At 39.4% G+C, this 23,555-nt stretch overlaps 1 long non-coding RNA gene across 2 annotated transcripts in view; it reads right to left on the bottom strand.

Annotated features, from left to right (window-relative positions):
• Positions 1–14,693, bottom strand: part of LOC145542907 (uncharacterized) — a 78,389-nt gene extending 63,696 nt beyond the window's left edge. The window contains exon 1 of one of the 2 annotated variants that reach the window (XR_014080242.1): positions 14,324–14,693. This is a non-coding gene — a long non-coding RNA (uncharacterized LOC145542907). The remainder of the gene's footprint in view (positions 1–14,323) is intronic. The other variant, XR_014080243.1, reaches the window with a different exon arrangement.
• Between the last annotated feature and the right edge of the window lie 8,862 nt (positions 14,694–23,555).

Raw genomic sequence — 23,555 nt, 5'->3', positions numbered from 1 at the left:
TCACATGATTATGGTCATTCAGTACAGCCATTGGTCATTTCTTTCCATGAATCTTTTTAAGTCCTCCTTCCCAGCAGTCATTTTTCATTTGGTGCCAGATGTCACTTAATTGATGTATATCTGTTTATATTTTGAAAACAACCTAAGGTAGGCGCCATCAAAAAAACTAAATTGTAGAAACTATCCTAAGGCACTGAGGTTCCTTAAATAATCATAATATTGTGAAAACAACTTAAACTAGACTTTTAAATAGAAATAGTGCTTGTCAAGTATGGCAAAATGCTGAACCGTATTGAGCATCAGTAAGAAGCCTGTATCCAGCCAACCACATCCAGTTCAGCAATCAGACCCTCTCCTAGCTTGTGGCAGCAGCAATAAATTGATGGCAATGATGGATCATTAAATTCTGGTAATTAGTGGGATATTATTCCTTCTATCAAATTTAAAGTATAATTGATTAATCCCTTAACTTTGAGATATGTCACATCAATTTATTTTGCTTGTCTCAATAGCAATCTTTCCATGCTCTTAATAGTTATTCCAAAATTATAGGTCAAGCAATCAATACAAATTTACAAGTGACAAAAAGATGTGAGTTATTATGCTGGACTTTATGAGAAATACATTAGGTAAAATCTCTTTTGTTACTAAGTCACTTAAATATTAGAAGGACAATTGGGAACTGCTGGGGAGGGGGAAATTTCCCCTCTACCCATATTGCGTTCTTGCTGCCAGACTAACCATAAAATTGACAAAAAACAGGTTAATGGAAGAAAAAGAACCAGATTTTAATTCAGGCTTGTGGAGGTCTCAAAGAAATGAAACCTAAGAAATGGCTAAAGCAGGCAGCTTTCATACTTTTTGACAAAAAAAAAAACAAAAAACATTTAACATATGAGCAATTGACAGGACAAAGAAATTTAGGATTTGGGGTGCTGAATTAGGGAAGAATCCAAACAGAACTGGGGCTTGGGTGGTAAATTAAAGAGGTAATAATATTTGTTTATACAGGCTTCTAGGTCTAAATTCCTTATCTCTGGCATTAAGGGTGTCCTTGTGCTTCCAGATGCAGGGAATGTATCTTTCACATGAGGGATTTATTTCCTGTTTTCAGGGAGTGAGAAGGAAGGGTCAGAGTGTCCCTCTTGTGTTGACTGTTTTTTAAGTAACTTTAATTCAAAATAATCAATATGCCATTGTGGCATGTTTGGGGGTGGGCTGCCTTGAGACCCAACAGAACTAAATAAATATTTTTTTAACATAAAAGAGAGAGAAAATGGGATGTAATAAGTATTCCAGTGAGTGATTTGAATCTCTTTAAAGCAATGACCACCATATTGGTCTTCAGATTATTATGCACCAGGTTTATTGCTTATAGTGTTCACATTGGTTGCCCAAAACTTCTCGTACTTGGTGGTATAAATAAGAATATTTTCACTTTCTTCAAAAATGAAAACTACAAAACAGCCCTATTTCTAGTGGCAAAGGTATTTTTGTTTTGACTTGGCATTAAAAAATATTCGCCTTCAGATTATTGCTGAAAATATTGCTTAAAGCATTCTGATAATCAATTATTACTTTCCACAATAGGCTTTCATATTTATTAGTGAATATTCTAACAACTAATCTACAAATTGCAGAGTTGCCTATGTTGCAGTGAAAAGGAATAAACAGGAATGAGTTTTTCTCTTTCCCTTTCCTGAAAACAAAGAAGATAAGATAATAGTGAGTAGGCCTAAACATTCCTAGTTTTTTACTTTAATTGCTCCTAACTCTAAATGTCTGTAACTAAGTTTGCTTTTCTGCCCCCTAACTCTGCAGGAGCTACAATTCACATTTTTTTTCCCTTTGACTCTATGCTAAATACATCCCCTATCTAGTTTTACCCTTATAACACCATTCCCCTTGTATGAGAAAGTAGGCCTCAGAGCCACTGAACTGCCAGACTCAATAATTGGGTTACTGACACCAATTCTTGACTGTCTTTGAAACAATGCAAGAGGAAGAAATCAAGATCCTATCACCTTTGTTCCTCATCACCGACTTCTGACTGAGAGCCCTTCCTTATATGACCCTAGACTCCTCACGGAGGGAGGCACAGTTCTGGAAGCATGAGCCTGGGTTCCCCTCTCCTCCAGCTGAGAATTAAAGCCACATTTTTATTTCCTCCAAACTCTCTCTGTATTTTTTAAATTCAGCTTTCATAGGCAGAGAAGGCCAAGATTTTGGCCAGCAACACCTACACTTCACACACTAGGAAAGAAAAACAGTGACAGTTTGGAAGAGTTTTGAAATATATAGATCAGGCAAGCCATTGAGTATGCATTCATGGCTCAGTTATTTTAATTTTCATTGCTCTTTTTTAAAAAAGGAAACTTTTCACACTGGATTATTTAATTAATGATGGATGCGTGACCCTGTGTACATTTCAATCCACTCTAATTGCTGGCTACACCAATAATTTATATCAAGGAAACTGCTCATATACAGGAGAGAGAAGCAGTGACCTGGAGCACCATTATCAGCTTCATCTCTAGTAGGTGTCATATCATAATTCCTTCTTCCATTTCCTTTTAAATTTGATTAAACAAGAGCAAATATGTTACTGCTGTGTAAGAATGACACATTCATTAATCACAATACAATTTACAACTATGAGCTACATTTGTTTTTATACTAAAATAATAGCTGCCATAAGAGTAACTAATCTGACAATAATATTCTGTTAAGAATATTCAACAGCACATTATAAATCTAAACTAGAGAGAGAAATTAGAGTGATTGGAGAGTCATTGTGTTCCCAAATAGAAGCTATTGTATGCTAGCTATTGTCATGAGGTGGTCGATAGAAAATACATAAGGCACAAATTCCATTGTGAAGATACCTACAAGTAAACACAGAGAAGAAATATTTCCTTTTATCCTTCTAGCATCTTAACTTCAGTTATAAAAGCTATTATTCAAAGAGTACACGAAGGCTTAGGGTTATTAAAGCAATACGTTTTATGATATGTGTACAAAGATAAAGGTAACTACAAATGTCTGCCTTCTAACTCAAGCTGATAGTTCAGAATTTTCTCTTTTTCACAAATTCATGTTTCTTGTAGATAACAAGCTGCCCTGGGGAAAAGGGCCCTGTAGAGAAAAGGGTAGTAGCTATTACTGGGAGTTTACAAAGTGCTGCACTCCATTAACATTTCTGGTTCCCTGGGAGACTGTTTCTAAAAGCTCCCAAAGCTCAGCACTAATGCAAAAGCTTAAACAGGTGGATGGTGGGCTGTTATACAGACATTGTTGCATTCTGGAAATAACATAAGTTTAAAATCACACAGATCTGGGTTCGAAACATAACTGCCACCTACTAACTCTGCCTGCCTTGAGCAGATGATAACCTCCTGAGTTTTAAGTTACTAATATGTAAAATAAATAGAGAATTCTTTACCATCAAGGTAAAATGATATCGTGCATACAAACATCTGGTAAATCTACAAAAAAAGTGAAAAGTGAAAGTGAAGTCGCTCAGTCATGTCTGACTCTTTGCATCCCCCACATACTGTAGCCTACCAGGCTCCTCTGTCCATGGGATTTTCCAGGCAAGGGTACTGGAATGGGTGCCATCTCCTTCTCCAGGGGATCGTCCCAACCCAGGGATCGAACCCAGGTCTCTCACATTGTAGGCAGATGCTTTACCATCTGAGCCACCAGGGAAGTCCTAAATCTATGTGTTCAATTAATTAAGATTTATTTGAAATACTTAAGATCCGTAAAACTTTGGTACCTGACATGAAGAGCTGACTCATTGGGAAAGACCCTGATGCTGGGAAAGATTGAAGACAAAAGGAGAAGGGTACAACAGAGGATGAGATGACTAGATAACATTATAGACTCAATGGACATGAATTTGAGCAAACTCCAGGAGATAGTGGAGGAAAGAGGAATCAAACACAACTTGTTGTTGTTCAGTCCCTCAGTAGTGTCCAACTCTTTGCAACCCCATGGGCTGCAGCATGCTAGGCTTCCCTGTCCTTCACTATCTCCCAGAGTTTGCTCAAACTCATCTCCATTGATGCTATCCACCATCTCATCCTCTGTTGCCCTCTTCTCCTCCTGCCCTCCATCTTTCCCATTATCAGGGTCTTTTCCAATGAGTCAGTTCTTCCCATCAGGTAGTCAAAGCATTGGAGATTCAGCTTTAGCATCAGTCCTTCCAATGAATATTCAGGACTGATTTCCTTTAGGATGGACTGGTTGGATCTCCTTGCTGTCCAAGGGACTCTCAAGAGTCTTCTCCAGCACCACAGTTCAAAAGCATCAATTATTCAGTGCTCAGCCTTCTTTATAGTCCAACTCTCACATCCATATATGACTACTGAAAAAACCATAGCTTTAACTATATGGACCTTTGTCAGCAAAGTGATGTCTCTGTTTTTTAACACACTGTCTAGACACAATTTAGCAACTGAATAACAACAATAACACCATGTGGTAGCTACCATGCTGGGAGATAGTGGTGACTAAAGTAGAGTGACTTAGCATGACCAACTGTCCTCATTGGTCCAGGATTTTCCTGGCTTTAGCAAAGAAAGGTCTGCATCCCAGAAACTCCTCAGTCATGGACAAATAAGGACAGTTTGGTCACCCAACCACAGCATTCAGCCAAACAGACTATACCTAGATGCCAGCAAGGGTATGACCACAGCATGAAATCATAGTTTCAGAGGGTGGTCAAAAGAGAAAGTAAAATTGTCATCTCTCATCCTGAATTGAAGTGAGCCTGAGAATTATTGGATCCTCAAGGGGTTGGTGAGAGAATAAAGAACTGGATTATGAACAGGGAGTGCTAGAGAAAACAGCTCAGCAAAGAGATAACAGAGCCAAACAAGATTCTTTGAAGCTCCAGCCTGTCTTTGAGGAAAGTTTCTGTTGTATGTGACCTACCTGTAGGCAGCCAATTCAGAAAGAAGGTATCAAGGAAGCTAGGCATGTGTGTAGGTAAACATACCACTTGATGAGGAGCCAAAGCATAGTATATTTTGCAAGAAAGGATCGGTGGGCAAAGCCTGACTAGACCATAGATGTGAAGTGTTATATGAAAGTAAAAGTGACTCAGTCATGTCCAACTCTTGGAGACCGCATGGACTGTATCCATGTAGCTATAGTCCATCAGGCTCCTCTGTCCGTGGAATTCTCCAGGCAAGATTGCTGGAGTGGGTTGCCATTCCCTTCTCCAGGAGATCTTCCTGACCCAGGGGTTGAACTCATGTCTCCTGCATTGCAGGCAGATTCTTTACCATCTGAACCATCAGGGAAGTGTTGTATACACTTGGATAATATCTCCATGGTGTGTCCATCAAGTAGTGATAGAAACTAAAGCTCCAGGTGTTACTGTCACTCTTGCCTTTCAGAGCCACTCTTCCTAATGTAAGTGAATCCTCTGGGGATTTCCCTGGTGGTTCAATGGCTAAGACTCCAAGATCCCAATGTTGGGGGGCCAGGCTCCATTCCTAGTCATGAAATTAGATCTCATATGCCACAACTAAGATTCACAAGACACAACCCAGCCAATTGGGCTTCCCTGGTGGCTCAGATGGTAAAGAATCTACCTGGAATATAGAGATCCGGGTTCAGTCCTTGGGTTGGAAAGATCCCTTGGAGAAGGGAATGGTAACCCACTCCAGTATTCTTGTCTGGAGAGTTCCATGAACAGAGGAGCCTGGAAAGTTTACAGTCCATGGGGTTGCAAACAGTTGGACTTGACTGAGTGACCAAAACTTTCAATTTCAATGCAGCCAAATAAATATGATAAAATAAAATTTCTTTTATACAAAAGCTCCTCTGTATTTTCTTCCTTTCCCAGATTTTTATTCTAATACTTCTCCAAGCTTTCTTTCTTTTTTTTTTTAAATAAATTTATTTATTTTAGTTGGGGGCTAATTACTTTACAATATTGTAGTAGTTTTTGCCATACATTGACATGGATCAGCCATGGGTTTACATGTGTTCCCCTTCCTGGACCCCCCTCCCACATCCCTCCCCATCCCATCCCTCTGGGTCATCCCATTGCCCCAGCCCTGAGCATTTGTCTCATGCATCGAACTTGGAATGGTGTTCTGTTTCACATATGGTAATATACATGTTTCAATGCTACTCTCCCAGAATGTCCCACCCTCACCTTCTCCCTCAGAGTCCATAAGACTGTTCTATGCATCTATATCTCTTATTCTGTCTCGCATATAGGGTTATCGTTACCATCTTTCAAATTCCATATATATGCATTAGTATACTGTATTGGTGTTTTTCTTTCTGGCTTACTTCACTCTGTATTATGGGCTCCAGTTTCATCCATCTCAATAGAACCGATTCAAATGTATTTTTTTAATGGCTGAGTAATATTCCATTGTGTATATGTACCACAGCTTCCTTATCCATTCGTCTGCTGATGGACATCTAGGTTGCTTCCATGTCCTGGCTATTGTAAACAGTGCTGCGCTGAACACTGGGGTACACGTGTCTCTTTCAATTCTGGTTTCCTCGGTGTGTATGCCCAGCAGTGGGATTGTTGGGTCATATGGAAGTTCTATTCCCAGTTTTTTAAGGAATCTCCACACTGTTCTCCATAGTGGCTGGACTAGTTTGCATTCTCACCAACAGTGTAAGAGGGTTCCCTTTTCTCCACACCCTCTCCAGCATTTATTGCTTGTAGACTTTTGGATAGCAGCCATTCTGATTGGTGTGAAATGGTACCTCATTGTGGTTTTGATTTGCATTTCTCTAATAATGAGTGATGTTGAGCATCTTTTCATGTGTTTGTTAGCCATCTGTATGTCTTCTTTGGAGAAATGTCTGTTTAGTTCTTTGGCCCATTTTTTGATTGGGTCGTTTATTTTTCTGGAATTCAGCTGCAGAAGTTGCTTGTATATTTTTGAGATTAATTGTTTGTCTGTTGCTTCGTTTGCTATTATTTTCTCCCATTCTGAAGGCTATCTTTTCACCTTGCTTATAGTTTCCTTTGTTGTGCAAAAGCTTTTAATTTTAATTAGGTCCCACTTGTTTATTTTTGCTTATATTTCCAATATTCTGGGAGGTGGGTCATGGAGGATACTGCTGTGATTTATGTCGGAGAGTGTTTTGCCTATGTTTTCCTCTAGGAGTTTTATAGTTTCTGGTCTTACATTTAGATCTTTAATCCATTTTGAGTTTATTTTTGTGTATGGTGTTAGGAAGTGTTCTAGTTTCATTCTTTTACAAGTGGTTGACCAGTTTTCCCAGCACCACTTGTTAAAGAGATTGTCTTTTCTCCATTGTATATTCTTGCCTCCTTTGTTGAAGATAAGGTGTCCATAGGTGCGTGGGTTTATCTCTGGGCTTTCTATTTTGTTCCATTGATCTATATTTCTATCTTTGTGCCAGTACCATACTGCCTTGATGACTGTGGCTTTGTAGTAGAGCCTGAAGTCTGGCAGGTTGATTCCTCCAGTTCCATTCTTCTTTCTCAAGATTGCTTTGGCTATTCAAGGTTTCTTATATTTCCATACAAATTGTGAAATGATTTGTTCCAGTTCTGTGAACAATACCATTGGTAGCTTGATAGGGATTGCATTGAATCTATAGATTGCTTTGGGTAGTATACTCATTTTCACTATATTAACTCTTCCAATCCATGAACACGGTATATTTCTCCATCTGTTTGTGTCTTCTTTGATTTCTTTCATCAGTGTTTTATAGTTTTCTATATATAAGTCTATTGTTTCTTTAGATAGATATATTCCTAAGTATTTTATTCTTTTTGTTGCAATGGTGAATGGTATTGTTTCCTTAATTTCTCTTTCTGTTTTCTCATTATTGGAGTATAGGAATGCAAGGGATTTCTGTGTGTTAATTTTATATCCTGCCACTTTACTATATTCATTGATTAGCTCTAGTAATTTTCTAGTAGAATCTTTAGGGTTTTCTATGTAGAGGATCACGTCATCTGCAAACAGTGAGAGTTTTACTTCTTCTTTTCCAATCTGTATTCTTTTTATTTCTTTTTCTGCTCTGATTGCTGTGGCCAAAACTTCCAAAACTATGTTGAATAGTAGTGGTGAAAGTGGGCATCCTTGCCTTGTTCCTGACTTTAGGGGAAATGCTTTCAATTTTTCACCATTGAGGATAATGTTTGCTGTGGGTTTGTCATATATAGCTTTTATTATGTTGAGATATGTTCCTTCTATTCCTGCTTTCTGGAGGGTTTTAATCATAAATGGATGCTGAATTTTGTCAAAGGCTTTTTCTGCATCTATTGAGATAACCATATGGTTTTTTTCTTTCAATTTGTTAATGTGGTGTATTACATTGATTGATTTGCGGATGTTAAAGAAACCTCTTGCATTCCTGGGATAAAGCCCACTTGGTCATGATGTATGATCTTTTTAATATGATGTTGGATTCTGTTTGCTAGAATTTTATTAAGGATTTTTGCATCTATGTTCATCAGTGATATTGGCCTGTAGTTTTCTTTTTTTGTGGCATCTTTGTCTGGTTTTGGAATTAGGGTGATGGTGGCCTCATAGAATGAGTTTGGAAGTTTACCATCTTCTGCAATTTTCTGGAAGAGTTTGAGTAGGATAGGTGTTAGCTCTTCTCTAAATTTTTGGTAGAATTCTGCTGTGAAGCCATCTGGTCCTGGGCTTTTGTTGCTGGAAGATTTCTGATTACAGTTTCGATTTCCGTGCTTGTGATGGGTCTGTTAAGATCTTCTATTTCTTCCTGGTTCAGTTTTGGAAAGTTATACTTTTCTAAGAATTTGTCCATTTCTTCCAAGTTGTCCATTTTATTGGCATATAGCTGTTGGTAGTAGTCTCTTATGATCCTTTGTATTTCTGTGGAGTCTGTTGTGATCTCTCCATTTTCACTTCTAGTTTTGTTGATCTGATTCTTCTCCCTTTGTTTCTTGATGAGTCTGGCTAATGGCTTGTCAATTTTGTTTATCTTCTCGAAAAACCAGCTTTTAGTTTTGTTGATTTTTGCTATGGTCTCTTTTGTTTCTTTTGCATTTATTTCTGCCCTAAATTTTAAGATTTCTTTCCTTCTACTGACCCTGGGGTTCTTCATTTCTTCCTTCTCTAGTTGCTTTAGGTGTAGAGTTAATTTATTTGATTTTTTTCTTGTTTCTTGAGGTACGCCTGTATTGCTATGAACCTTCCCCTTAGCATTGCTTTTACAGTGTCCCATAGGTTTTGGGTTGTTGTGTTTTCATTTTCATTTGTTTCTATGCATAATTTGATTTCTTTTTTGATTTCTTCTGTGATTTGTTGGTTATTCAGAAGCGTGTTGTTTAGCCTCCATATGTTGGAATTTTTAATAGTTTTTTTCCTGTAATTGAGGTCTAATCTTACTGCATTGTGGTCAGAGAAGATGGCTGGGATGATTTCAATTTTTTGGAATTTACCAAGGCTAGATTTATGGCCCAGGATGTGATCTATCCTGGAGAAAGTTCTGTGTGCACTTGAGAAAAAGGTGAAATCGATTGTTTTGGGGTGGAAAGTCCTGTAAATATCAATTAAATCTAATTTGTCTATTGTATCATTTAAAGTTTGTGTTTCCTTGTTAATTTTCTGTTTAGTTGATCTATCCATATGTGTGAGTGGAGTATTAAAGTCTCCCACTATTATTGTGTTATTGTTAATTTCCCCTTTCATACTTGTTAGTATTTGCCTTATATATTGTGGTGCTCCTATGTTGGGTGCATATATATTTATAATTGTTACATCTTCTTCTTGGATTGATCCTTTGATCATTATGTAGTGTCCTTCTTTGTCCCTTTTCACAGCCTTTATTTTAAAGTCTATTTTATCTGAAATGAGTATTGCGACTCCTGCTTTCCTTTGGTTTCCGTTTGCATGAAATATGTTTTTCCATCCCTGCACTTTCAGTCTGTATGTTTCCCTAGTTTTGAGGTGGGTCTCTTGTAGACAGCATATATAGGGGTCTTGTTTTTGTATCCATTCAGCCAGCCTTTGTCTTTTGATTGGGGCATTCAACCCATATACATTTAAGGTAATTATTGATAAGTATGATCCCGTTGCCATTTACTTTGTTGTTTTGAGTTCGTGTTGAAACATCCTTTCTGTGTTTCCTGTTTAGAGAAGATCCTTTAGCATTTGTTGGAGAGCTGGTTTGGTGGTGCTGAATTCCCTCAGCTCTTGCTTGTCTGTAAAGCTTTTGAATTCTCCTTCATATCTGAATGAGATCTTTGCTGGGTACAGTAATCTGGGTTGTAGATTATTCTCTTCCATTACTCTAAGTATGTCCTGCCATTCCCTTCTAGCCTGAAGGGTTTCTATTGAAAGATCAGCTGTTATCCTTATGGGGATCCCCTTGTATGTTATTTGTTGTTTTTCCCTTGCTGCTTTTAATATTTGTTCTTTGTGTTTGATCTTTGTTAATTTGAGTAATATGTATCTTGGGGTGTTTCGCCTTGGGTTTATCCTGTTTGGGACTCTCTGGGTTTCTTGGACTTCTGCGACTATTTCCTTCCTCATTTTAGGGAAATTTTCAACTATTATCTCCTCGAGTATTTTTTCATGGCCTTTCCTTTTATCTTCTTCTCCTGGGACTCCTATGATTCGAATGTTGGGGCGTTTCATATTGTCCCAGATGTCCCTGAGGTTTTCCTCATTTCTTTTGATTCTTTTTTCTTTTTTCCTCTCTGCTTCGTTTATTTCCACCATTCTATCTTCTACCTCACTTATCCTATCTTCTGCCTCTGTTATTCTACTGTTGGTTCCCTCCAGAGTGTCTTTTATCTCTTTTATTTCATTATTCATTATATATTGACTCCTTTTTATTTCTTCTAGGTCCTTGATAAACATTTCTTGCATATTCTCAATCCTTGTCTCCAGGCTATTTATCTGTAACTCCATTTTGCTTTCAAGATTTTGGATCATTTTTATTACCATTATTCTAAACTCTTTTTCAGATAGATTCCCTATCTCCTCCTCTTTTGTTTGGTTTGGTGGGCATTTCTCATTTTCCTTTACTTGCTGAGTATTTCTCTGCCTTTTCATCTTGTTTAGATTGCTGTGTTAGGCGTGGCCTTTCTGTATTCTGGTAGTTTGAAGTTCCTCTTTATTGTGGAGGTTCCTCACTGTGGGTGGGGTTGGACGGGTGGCTTGTCAAGGTTTCCTGGTTGAGGGAGCTTGTGTCGGTGTTCTGGTGGGTGGAGCTGGATTTCTTCTCTCTAGAGTGCAATGGAGTGTCCAGTATTGAGTTTTGAGATGTCTATGGATTTGGTGTGCCTCTGGGCAGCCTGTATATTGATGCTCAGGGCTATGTTCCTGCGTTGCTGGAGAATTTGCGTGGTATGTCTTGCTCTGGAACTTATTGGCTCTTGGGTAGAGCTTGATTTCTGTGTATATGTGGAGGCTATTGGATGATCTCTTATTAATTAATATTCCCCCTGGCTTTCAGTCTTATTCTTGCAGTAGCCTCAAGACTTCTCCATCCATACAGCATCAATAATAAAACTTTTAGGTTAATGGTGAAAAGATTCTCCACAGTGAGGGATACCCAGAAAGGTTCACTGAGTTACATGGAGAGGTGAAGTGGGGGGGGGGGAGTTTGAGGTGACCAGGAGGAGAAGAGGGGGACTCAAACGTGGAGAGAGCAGTCTAGCCAGTAAGCACTTATCTCTGTGCTCTCCACAGTCTGGAACCCTCAGAGCGGTTCACAGAGATACAAAGAGAGGGGGGAGGAAGGTAATAGAGGTGAGCATGAGTAGAAAGGGAGGAATCAGGAGGGGAGAGAGAGATCTGGGCAGTATTCTGTTCCCGAAGTGTTCTCCGGTACCCAGAACACCGTCAGAGATTCACAGAATTCGGTTGAGAAGAGAAGGAGGAGGGTGGGAGATAGAGGTTCCCTGGGGGAGAAGAAAGAGCGTCAATAGGGGGAGAGAGTAATCAAGCCAGTAATCACACTCCTGAGTAAAAATGGGTACTAAAGATTGGATTCTTAAATGTACAAAATTGATATCAAATATGTAAAATAAAGATTAAAAATCTAGAGTAGAGGTTAGACTCTTATAAAACATACAATATAAAAAAAGAAAACAGTGTAAAAAGAAAAAAACAGTAAAACAGTAAAAAAAGAAACAGTAAAAAAAAGTAAAACAGGAAAAAAACAGTAAAAAAAGAAAACACAAAAGGTATAAGATATATGTATGCAGTTTGCTTTAAAAAAAGGGTTGGTTTTTTTTTTTTTTTGCAAGGTAATAATGGGAAATAGATGGGGAAACAGTGGAAACAGTGTCAGACTTTATTTTTGGGGGCTCCAGAATCACTGCTGATGGTGACTGCAGCCATGAAATTAAAAGACGCTTACTCCTTGGAAGGAAGGTTATGGCCAATCTAGATAGCATATTTAAAAGCAGAGACATTACTTTGCCAACAAAAGTCCGTCTAGTCAAGGCTATAGTTTTTCCAGTGGTCATGTATGGATGTGAGAGTTGGACGGTGAAGAAAGCTGAGCGCCACAGAATTGATGCTTTTGAACTGTGGTGTTGGAGAAGACTCTTGAGAGTCCCTTGGACTGCAAGGAGATCCAATCAATCCATCCTAAAAGAAATCAATCCTGGGTGTTCATTGGAAGGACTGATGTTGAAGCTGAAACTCCAATACTTTGGCCACCTCATGCGAAGGGTTGACTCATTGGAAAAGACCCTAATGCTGGGTAGGATTAGGGGCGGGAGGAGAAGGGGACGACAGAGGATGAGATGGTTGGATGGCATCACCGACTCGATGAACATGGGTTTGGGTAGACTCTGGGAGTTGGTGATGGACAGAGAGGCCTGGTGTGCTGCAATTCATGGGGTCGCAAAGAGTCGGACACGACTGAGTGACTGAACTGAACTGAACTGAGTGGGTTATGAAAATGAAAATTAAAGATGTAATAGAGGACTTAAAGAAAAAAGAAAGAAAAAATTTTTTAAAAATTAAAAAAAAATGATAATAGTAAAAATATATATACCGGACTTTCTCTGGAGCTGTTGTGAGCAATGTGGGGTCTGTTCAGTTTCAGATAGATTCTTGTTCCTGCTTATACTTTTCAAGATCTATAGGCCCCTTTCAATGCAGTCGGTTTTAACTACAGGGATTTTAATCTGTTGGCCTGTCACTTCCAACGCACTTCCCTCTGTTTATTTGGCTTCTGTTTGGAGGTCTCTTCAGTATCTAATTTCCGCCCTGCCACAAATGGGCGGAGGTGGTCTCTTTAGGTTCGCTTGTTCAGTCGTGCTGTGGGGAGGAAGGAACACTGCAAACCTATATCACTGGCGTGTGTGTGGACAGCTCGCAGTGTCTCGGCCGCACTGGGTTCCCCCCCACTCACGGCGTGTGTGCTTTCCCCGTCTACCCTGCTCAGGCTTCAGGTTACTCGGCCGGGGAGTGGGCCCTGAGATTCGTGCACTTCCCAGGTCTAAGCCACTCAGATTCAGGTTCCCGGTTACTCCACAAAGGCGCAGACTCGGTTGCGCCCGCGGTTTGTGCTGTTCCCGGTTGGAGCAGCTCAGGCAGCCAGGAGTTTGGAGAGCGCACTCCCCCCTGTTGGGGCGGTGCGGCTTATCACCTCCCTGGTCCCCACCCCGGTTTACGGGCGCCCGGCTCCGGTGCGCTTTGTGTCGGTTCTGGGGAGCTGGGCTCTGGCTGTGACCCTCCCGGCGGCTGTCGACCCTCCGGGATATCAGGCAGCCTTTGCTTAGAAACTGGGAGCCTGTTTGCAGATTGGTAGGGGGTGCCCTCTCTGGGGCCGAGTTTGCCCCTTTCCAGCTCTGGCTGGCCCTGCCTGCCCGCTGTGTCCAGCGGGGAATGGGGCGGTCCGCAGCCAGCTAGTTCTCCTCTGGTATCGCTCAGTCCTTTGTTCTGTGAGCGGGCCAGCAGTGCCTTAGATTTGGGCTTTTCACGGGATAGTTCTCTCTCTCTGGCTGTCCCACAGTTTAGGTTACTATCTCACGTTAGCTCCCTCAGATTGCCCTCAGGCCGTTCGGGCCCAGTCCTTACCCTAAGCAGTGCCGCCCGCTCCTCTCCGTTCAGCCCCCACTTGCTGGTGGCGGATGCGAGCGTCTGGGGTTCTTTGCTGGGAGTTGCCTTTAGGCACGTAATCTGTGGGTTTTATTTATTTTTTCTCCCAGTTATGTTGCCCTCCGAGATTCGAAATCTTCCCCCAAACCCGCCTGTGAGAGGGTTTCCTGGTGCTTGGAAATTTCTCCTCTTTTACGACTCCCTCCCCGGGACGGGTCTCCGTCCATAACTCTTTAGTCTCTATTTTTATCTTTTATAATTTCTCCTACCTGCTTTTGAAGATAATGCGCTGTCTTTCTGGATGCCTGACGTCCTCTGCCAGCGTTCAGAAGTAGTTTTGTGAAGTTTGCTCAGCGTTCAGATGTTCTTTCGATAAATTTGTGGAGGAGAGAGTGGTCTCCCCGTCCTATTCGTCCGCCATCTTAGCCCCGCTCCCTTCTCCAAGCTTTCTGCCTCCACTGCTTCCTCCCATGCCTGCCCTCCCAAGCAAACTTTCCTACAGCCTCCAAAACCTGATATTGTTATTGGTATTTCCCATCAGATTTTACCTGCTTCAGCAACATTCCCCTTGTTTATCCTCTCCTCTCCCTTCCATTGCCACTGTTTTTATTCACACCTGCATTGCTGCTCTTAAAGGCCGCATCAGGCTCTAATTAGTCTCTCTGCCCCTTTTCACCCTTTTCCAATGTAGCCTCCAAAACTGGCAGCATCCAAACTTTCAGAGTTCTAAAATGAATGCCTCATCATATCTGTTCCCTGCTTTAAGGCCATTCACACACACATAAATAATAATGAAGTAGAAGGAAACTTGTGGAGATGCCAGATACATTAAAGGCATAAATTGTAGTGGTAGTTTTATGGGTGAATACTTATCTCCAAACTCATCTAGTTTTATACATTAATCCTGCACAGATTTTCGTTAGTCAAAAGAATTTTTTTTAATTATTAAAAAGAAAATTTTAAGAAGTTTATGACTAGCAAAATCATGCTAAAGGAAGTATTTTATATTAAAGAAATATGATTCTACATAAAAATACTGATTTCAGAAAAATAATGATAATCAAAGACATTGACAAAAATCCATTCAGCTGTCTCCCCACGTGTTCCCAAAATGAAGTCTAACTCTGTTTCTGGGTTGCAGGCCTTTTCTTCTATTCTAGGTTCATGTTTCCCAAAGTGAACACCATGGAGTAGCATTTCTGTGTATCAAAAGTGTTGTTTTAAAACAGGAAGTTCTTTGGCACAATAGGTTTGGTATTAAATAAAGTTTAATAATATCAGTTCAGTTCACTCAGTCATGTCCGAACTTTGCGACCCTATGGACAGCAGCACATCAGGCCTCCCTGTCCATCACTAACTCCTGCAGCTTGCTCAAATGCATGTTCATCAAGTTGTGATGACATCCAACCATCTCATCCTCTGCTGTCCCCTTCTCCTCCTGCCTTCAAACTTTCCCAGCATCAGGGTCTTTCCAATGAGTCAATTCTTCACATCAGATGGCCAAAGTATTGGAGCTTCAGCTTCAGCATCAGTCCTTCCAATGAATATTCAGGAATGATTTCCTTTATGATGGACTGGTTTGATCTCCTTGCAGTCCAAGGGACTCTCAAGAGTCTTCTCCAACACCACAATTCAAAAGCATCAATTCTTCGGCACTCAGCTTTATTTATAGTCCAACTCTCACATCCATACATGACTACTGGAAAAACCATAGATTTGACTGGACAGACATTTGTCAGCAAAGTAATGTCTCTGCTTTTTAATATGCTGTCTAGGTTGGTCATAGCTTTTCTCCCAAGGAGCAAGTACTTTTAATTTTATGGCTGCAGTCACCATCTGCAGTGATTTTGGATCTCAAGAAAGGAAAGTCTATCACTGTTTCCATTGGTTCCCCATCTATTTGCCATGAAGTGATGGGACCAGATGCCATGATCTTAGTTTTTTGAACGTTGAGTTTTAAGCCAGTTTTTTCACACTCCTCTTTCACTTTCATCAACTCTTCAGTTCCTCTTCACTTTCTACCATAAGGGTGGTGTCATCTGCGTATCTGAGGTTATTAATATTTCTCCTGGAAATCTTGATTCCAGCTTGTGCTTCATCCAGCCTGGCATTTCACATGATGTACTCTGCATGTAAGTTAAATAAGCAGGGTGACAATATACAGCCTTTATGTATTCCTTTCCCTATTTGGAACCAGTCTGTTCCATGTCCAGTTCTAGCTATTGTTTCTTAACCTGCATGCATATTTCTCAGGAGGCCGGTAAGGTGGTCTGGTATTCCAATCTCTTGAAGAATTTTCCACAGTTTGTTGTGATCCATACAGTCAAAAGCTCTGACAGAGTCATAAAGCAGAAGTAGATGTTTTTCTGGAGTTCTGCTTTTTCTATGATCCAATGGATGTTAACAATTTGCTCTCTGGTTCCTCTGTCTTTTCTAAATCCAACATGAACATCTCGAAGTTCTCAGTTCATGTACTGTTGAAGCCTGGCTTGGAGAATTTTGAGTATTACTTTACTAGTGTGTGATATGAGTGTAATTGTGTGGTAGTTTGAACATTCTTTGACATTACCTTTCTTTGGGATTGGAATGAAAACTGACCTTTTCCAGTCCTGTGGCCACTGCTGAGTTTTCTAAATTTGCTGGCATATTGAGTGCAGCACTTTAACAGTATCACCTTTTAGGACTTGAAATATCTCAGCTGGAATTCCATCACCTCCACTAGCTTTGTTCATAGTGATGCTTCCTAAGGCCCACTTGTCTTCAGACTCCAAGATGTCTGGCTCTAGGTGAGTCATCACACCATAGAGGTTATCTAGGTCATTAGGATATTTTTTGTATAGTCCTTCTGTGTATTCTTGTCACCTCTTCTTAATATCTTCTGCTTCTGTTAGATCCATACCGTTTCTGTCCTTTATTGTGCCCATCTTTGCATGAAATGTTCCCTTGGTATCTCTAATTTCTTGAAGAGATCTCATTATATTGCTTTCCTCTATTTCTTCGCATTGATCACTTAGGAAGGCTTTCTTTTCTCTCCTTGCTATCTTTTGGAACTCTGCATTCAAATAGGTATATCTTTCCTTTTCTCCATTGCCTTTAGCTTCTCTTGTTTTGTCAACTATTTGTAAGGCCTCTTCAGACAACCATTTTACCTTTTTACATTTCTTTTTCTTGGGGATGGTCTCAATCACTGCCTCCTGCACAATGTCATGAACCTCTCTCTATAGTTATTCAGGCACTCTGTCTATTAGATCTAATTCCTTGAATTTGTTTGTCACTTCCACTGTATAATCATAAGGGATTTGATTTAGGTCATACCTGAATGTTCTAGTGGTTTTCCCTACTTTCTTCAATGTAAGTCTGAGTTTTGCAATAAGGAGTTCATGATCTGAGCCACAGTCAACTCCCAGTCTTGTTTTTGTTGACTGTATAGAACTTCTCTAACTTTGACTGCAAAGAATATAATCAATCTGATTTCAATATTGACCATCTGGTGATGTCCATTTGCAGAGTCTTCTCTTGTGTTGTTGGAAGAAGGTGTTTGCTATGACCAGTGCATTCTCTTGGCAAAACTATATTAGCCTTTGCCCTGCTTCATTTTGTACTCCAAGGCAGAAGTTGCCTGTTACTCCAGGTATCTCTTGACTTCCTACTTTTGCATTCCAGTCCCCTATGATGAAAAGGACATCATTTTATTTATTTATTTTTTTTGGTGTTACTTCTAGAAAGTCTTGTACATCACCATAGAACCATTCAACTTCAGCTTCTTTGGCATTACTGATTGGGGCATAGACTTGGATTACTGTAATATTGAATGGTTTGCCTTGGAAATAAACAGAGATCATTCTATCATTTTTGAGATAGTACTCAAGTACTGCATTTCAGACTCTTGTTGACTGTGAGTTAACACTATAGGGTTTCTTAAAATGATAATCTAATCATGTATTTTTAAATCTCCAGAAGAAGGATAAAATTATTTGTTTCTCCTAATCAACTAAGTCCAAAATAGTTGTTTTCATTGCTTCTAGCAGAACTAATATTCTTCAAAAGATATTTGGAAAGTGTTATTCTAGCCTCACCTTCTACTATCCTCTACCTTTACCCACTGCCTATGGAACTTCTGGAATCCATCACACTCTTGTCAACCTCTTATCTTTTTAATTCCAGAAATGTTCGCTTTCATTCTTTTGCCTAGCTAATTTATACTGGATCTTCAAGACTAAGTTTAAGCACATCTTAGGCCCCTCTATCCTGTTTACACTCCCTGCCTATAACTCCAGAACACCCATTCATTCCACTTAGCTATCTGGTTCCCAAGGGAAGTGGTCCTCTTCTTTGCCTATGTTACTTCAGGGATTTTTACAGTATCTGACATATACTACATGTTTGCTAATTGTTGAGCAAATAAGATGTTGAAGACAGTAGAAAATAAATCATTGAAATAAAATTCAATGGAATTTGGATGAGCAATATAGCAACTGCCTGTCTGCAAAATTAAAAAGAAGAAACAAAGCTGTCTTTCTGGAGTGCTCTTAGAACAGGAAAATGAACTGCATGCATGACCTCTGGGGTCTTCTACTTGCCTTTGGAGTCTGTAAAGTTCTGGGAGAATAATACATATCTCTATGAGTTTGATCTAGTCCTTTCAAATGGATTTATTATTCTTTATTTAAATAATGAATGACTTATGCTTTCAGCTGAATATCAATAGGAAAAACAATCTGATCTTAGATTTCCTAATGTCTCCAAGTTAGAATCACATTCAAATTCAATGAGATTAAAAGACCTTAGATAAAAATTATTAAGGATTTCTCTCCATTCATTTAACTGTCACTTGTATGTTGTTTTTACATCTATTTTGATTTCTTGTAGAGATTTAAATTATACTTTCTTGACTTGTTTAGTGAAAACATTTGAATCTACAGAGGAAATTTGTTGCATTTATAACCATCTTTTTTTCCCTTTCAGATTTTTTTTCTTGTTCTTTTATACCATTTTTTTCCACTAATCTACTCTGCCAGAGACTTTGACAGCTGAAATATGTGATTATTGCCATTTTATATCTCAATGTATTCATTTAAAGTTAGTCACAGTGGTTCTAGTTGAAGTTTTGATTTGTCAAAATATTTTAGTCTTAAATGAAAACTACCCACACATGCTTTTTACAAAAACAATTCTTGCATTAAAATATTTATAGCATCTCTTTCTTAGTAATTTTGAATAGGTGAACTGAAGTATCTAAAAATGAAAGTTTCATTTCATTTTCTATATTTTGGGCTTAGATATACACAGGAAAATTTTTCATGCACACCAGTGCTTAAGATTCAATAAAGGAGCTAACTTTCTTCTCCTTAGAAAGTACTATCTGCTCTCTTCTCTGCCTCCACTTCCTGTTCATAACACATTCAAGTGTGGCTTGCAATCCAACACCTCATGAGAACATTATTTAAATTTTTTTAACCTTTGTGACATTCCTCATCATTGTGTGAGAAGTAAGGGGAAATTAAGTATTTCAAATTTTTATACAAGTAAGAAAAAATAAAATTTTATAAAATTTGAACTTTTAGGGCTTCCCTGGTAGCTCAAACCATGAAGAATCTGCCCGCAGTGCAGGAGACCTGGGTTCAGTCTCTGGGTCAGAAAGATACCCTGGAGAAGGGAATGACAATCCACTCCAGTATTCTTGCCCAGAGAATCCCAAGAGGACATAGGAGACTGGTGGACTACAGTCCATAGGGTTATAAAGAGTTGGACATGATGGAAGCAAAAAAAAAATTATTTATGTAATACCCTCTTTAACTATGCTCTATAAAAGAAGTTTGTTGCTCTTTTTAAGGAGATGTTTTACCAGCAAAGCCAGAAATTTCTCAATTAAATGTGTTAGAGAAACAGTATATATTAAAACATATTGCTCTAAAAATAACTTGGTTTTAGTCTAAATATGGATTTATTAATGTATATTTAATATTTGAAGATTTAACATACAGTAAAAGTTTTGATTATGTAGATCACAACAAACTAGAAAATTCTTAAAGAGATGGGAATACCAGACCACCTTACCTGCCTCCTGAGAACTCTGTAGGCAGATCAAGAAATAGACATGGAACAACTGACAGGTTCAAAATTGGGAAAGGAGTCCATCAAGGCTGTATATCGTTATCCTGCTTATTTAACTTATATTCAGAGTACATCACTTGAAATGTCGGGATGGATGAATCACAGCTGGAATCAAGATTGCTGAGAGTAATATCAACAACCTTATATATGTAGATGTTACCACCCTAATGGCAGAAAGCCAAGAGGAACTAAACAGCCGCTTGATGAGCATGAAAGAGGAGAGTGAAAAAGCTGGCTTAAAACTCAACATCCAAAAAACTAAGATCATGGCATTTGGTCCCATCACTTGATGGGGAAAAAGTGGAAGCAGTGACAGATTTTATTTTCTTGGGCTCCAAAATCACTGTGGACATGACTGCAGCCATTAAGAAATTAAAAGATGCTTGCTTCTTGGAAGGAAAGCTGTGACAAAACTAGACAGCATATTGAAAAGCAAAGACATCATTTTGCTGAAAAAGATCCATATAATCAAAGCAATGGTTTTTTCAGTAACCATGTATGGATGTGAGGTTTGGATCATAAGGGCTGAGTGACCATGAATTGATGCTTTCAAATTGTGGTGCTGGAGAAGGACTCTTGAGAATCCCTTGGACAGCAAAGATATCAAACCAGTCAATCCTAAAGGAAATCAGCCTTGAATATTCATTGGAAGGACTGATACTGAAGCTCTAATATTTTGGCCACCTGATGAGAAGAGCCAACTTATTGGTGAAGATCCTGATGCTGGGAAAGACTGAGGTCAGGAGAAGAAGAGGGTGACTGAGGATGAGATGGTTGGATAGCATCACCAACTCAATGTACATGAGTTTAAGAATACTGTAGGAGATGGTGAAGGACAGGGAAGCCTGGCATGCTTCAGTCCATGGGGTCACAAAGAATTGCACACGACTTAGCAACTGAAAAACAACAACAAAAGTTTTAATGCAAATATTAAGAAAATGATCTCTTTAAACTCAGAACATCATGAATTCCTTGCTTTCTGTTTCTTTATCTATAATGACTATCACACAGGTAGGCACACAATGTTAATATGTAAAAAGCACCCGAAATTGATCTTAAAATGAATGATTAAGGCAAATGATGGAATAATCAAGGATAGGCAGGTTTTAACTTCTGACTTCAAAAGCCACCTGTTGGCCTTACCGATCACCACTCCACAGGGAGATTTTATTTAAGATGGTAGTATTACCTTACAGTGCAAACCTACCACAAGACTTACCTCAATTAAGCAACAAAGGGGAGTCTGCTTTCAAACTGCTTCTCTGTGGTCTGGTATTAAAGTACATTGGAGAGAGACAACACAGAAAGGAACTCTTTCAGCCAGGCTTGTGTTGCCAGGGTCATATCTTTAATCTTTCTTTTGCTGTTATTGTTGTTTGTTGAGCATTTAAAAATAAATTTGTTAGAGTATAGTTGATTTACAATGGTGTGTTAGTTTTTTAGATAGCTCCAAATTGTTGAAGAGAAGTAACACAGTGGGGCACATTTATGGTTTCCCAACTCATCAGGGCCCTTAGAACTGCCTGCCTTGCTTTCCTACTTTCATTTCAACATTTCTGCTTTCCCTTAATTTTTGATCCTTCTCTATCCTTTGGAATTTCAATGCAAGATCCTCCCGCTGATTTTGCAAATAAATTAGAAGCACAACTCTCATCACCAAATATATAGACCTACTCAGAGATTCACCTCTTTTTCTACTTTAAAATTGGAGGAAATATCCCACCTCCTTAAAAGGGCCTTACCTGTCACCGTCCATAACTCCTCAGCTAGAGGTTATCTTCCCTGGCCTCTCTGCTATCTCTCTATTAGGCCCTGTTTTTGTTATTGTTTGGTCGCTAAGTCACACCGGACACTTTGAAACCCCCATGGACTGAAGCACACCAGGCTTCCCGGTCCTTCACTATCTCCTGGAATTTGCTTAGATTCATGTCCATTGTGCTGGTGATGCTATGTAGTCATTTCATCCTCTGCTGCCCTCATCTCCTTTCTCCTTCAGTCTTTCCCAGCATCAAGGTCTTTTTCAATGAGTCAGATCATCACATCAGGTGGCCAAAGTCGGAGCTTCATCTTCATCATCAGTCATTACAATAAATATTCAGGGTTGATTTCCTTTAGGATTGACTAGTTTGATCTCCTTGCTGTCCAAGGGATGCTCAAGAGTCTTCTCCATCACCACTTGAAAGCATCAATTCTTCACTGCTCAGCCTACTTTATGGTCCAGCTCTCATGTCCATACATTACTACTGGAAAAACCATAACTTTGACTAGACAGACCTTTTTCAGAAAAGTATTCTCTCTGCTTTTTAATATGTTATCTAGGTTTGTCTTAGCTTTCCTCCCAAGAAGCCACTGTCTTTTAATTTTATGACTGCAGTCACCATCCAAGTGATTTTGGAGCCCAAGAAAATAAATTCTGTCAATGCTTCTACTTTTTCCCCATGTATTTGTCATGAAGTGATGAGACCAGACGCCATGATCTTAGTTTTCTGAGCGTTGAGTTGTAAGCTAGGTTTTTCACTCTTCTCTTTCACCCTCATCAAGAGGCTCTTCAGTTAGTCTTTGCTTTCTGCCATTAGGGTGGTATTATCTGCATATCTGAGATTGTCGATGTTTCTCCTTGCAATCTTGATTCCAGCCTGTGCTTCATCCAGCCCAGCATTTCACATGACCACTTCTGCATATAAGTTAAATAAGCAGGGTAATAATATACAGCCTTAATGTGCTCCTTTCCCAATTTTGAACCAGTCAGTTGTTACATGTCCAGTTCTAACTGTTGCTTCTCCATCTGCATATAGGTTTCTCAGGGGACAGGCAATATGTTTGTGTGTGTGTCTGTCTGTGTATCTTTTTGTCTGTGTGTGCACGTGCATTCAGTCTCTCAGGTGTGTCGGATTCTTTGCAACCCCATGGACTGTAGCCTACCAGGCTCCTCTGTCCATGGAATTTTCCAGGCCAGAATACCAGAGTGGGTTGCCATTTCCTACTCCAGGGGACCTTCCCTACCCTGGGATAAAACCTGCATGCCTTGCACCTCTTGGATTGGCAAGCAGATTCTTTCACCACTGTGCCACCCGAAAAGCCACCTTTTTATATTTAAACTTGCTTTAATCATTCCCTTAAAACATAAGAAAGATAAACCATCCTTGGAGCCTATGATCTCCTAACCTATTGTTCCCTTTTCTCCCCTTAACTCTTGTAAAGATTTCTCTGCCTTTACTCTCTGTACTTTCTATTAACTCTTCAAGCCATTCCAGTATGGCTTCTGTGATAGCACCAATGAAAGCATATTTCAATAAAGCAAATAATCTTTGTGACTCAAAGAAAGTTTCAACTCTTCATTTTATAGGACTTCATAAAAGCGTTTCCCATAATTGGCCTCTCCCCTTT

The sequence above is a fragment of the Giraffa tippelskirchi genome, chromosome 3 (genome assembly GCF_054371585.1).
Source record: "Giraffa tippelskirchi isolate mGirTip1 chromosome 3, T2T-mGirTip1v1.2.pri, whole genome shotgun sequence".
Taxonomy (NCBI): domain Eukaryota; kingdom Metazoa; phylum Chordata; class Mammalia; order Artiodactyla; family Giraffidae; genus Giraffa; species Giraffa tippelskirchi.
This window is presented reverse-complemented; position numbering and strand designations above follow the sequence as displayed.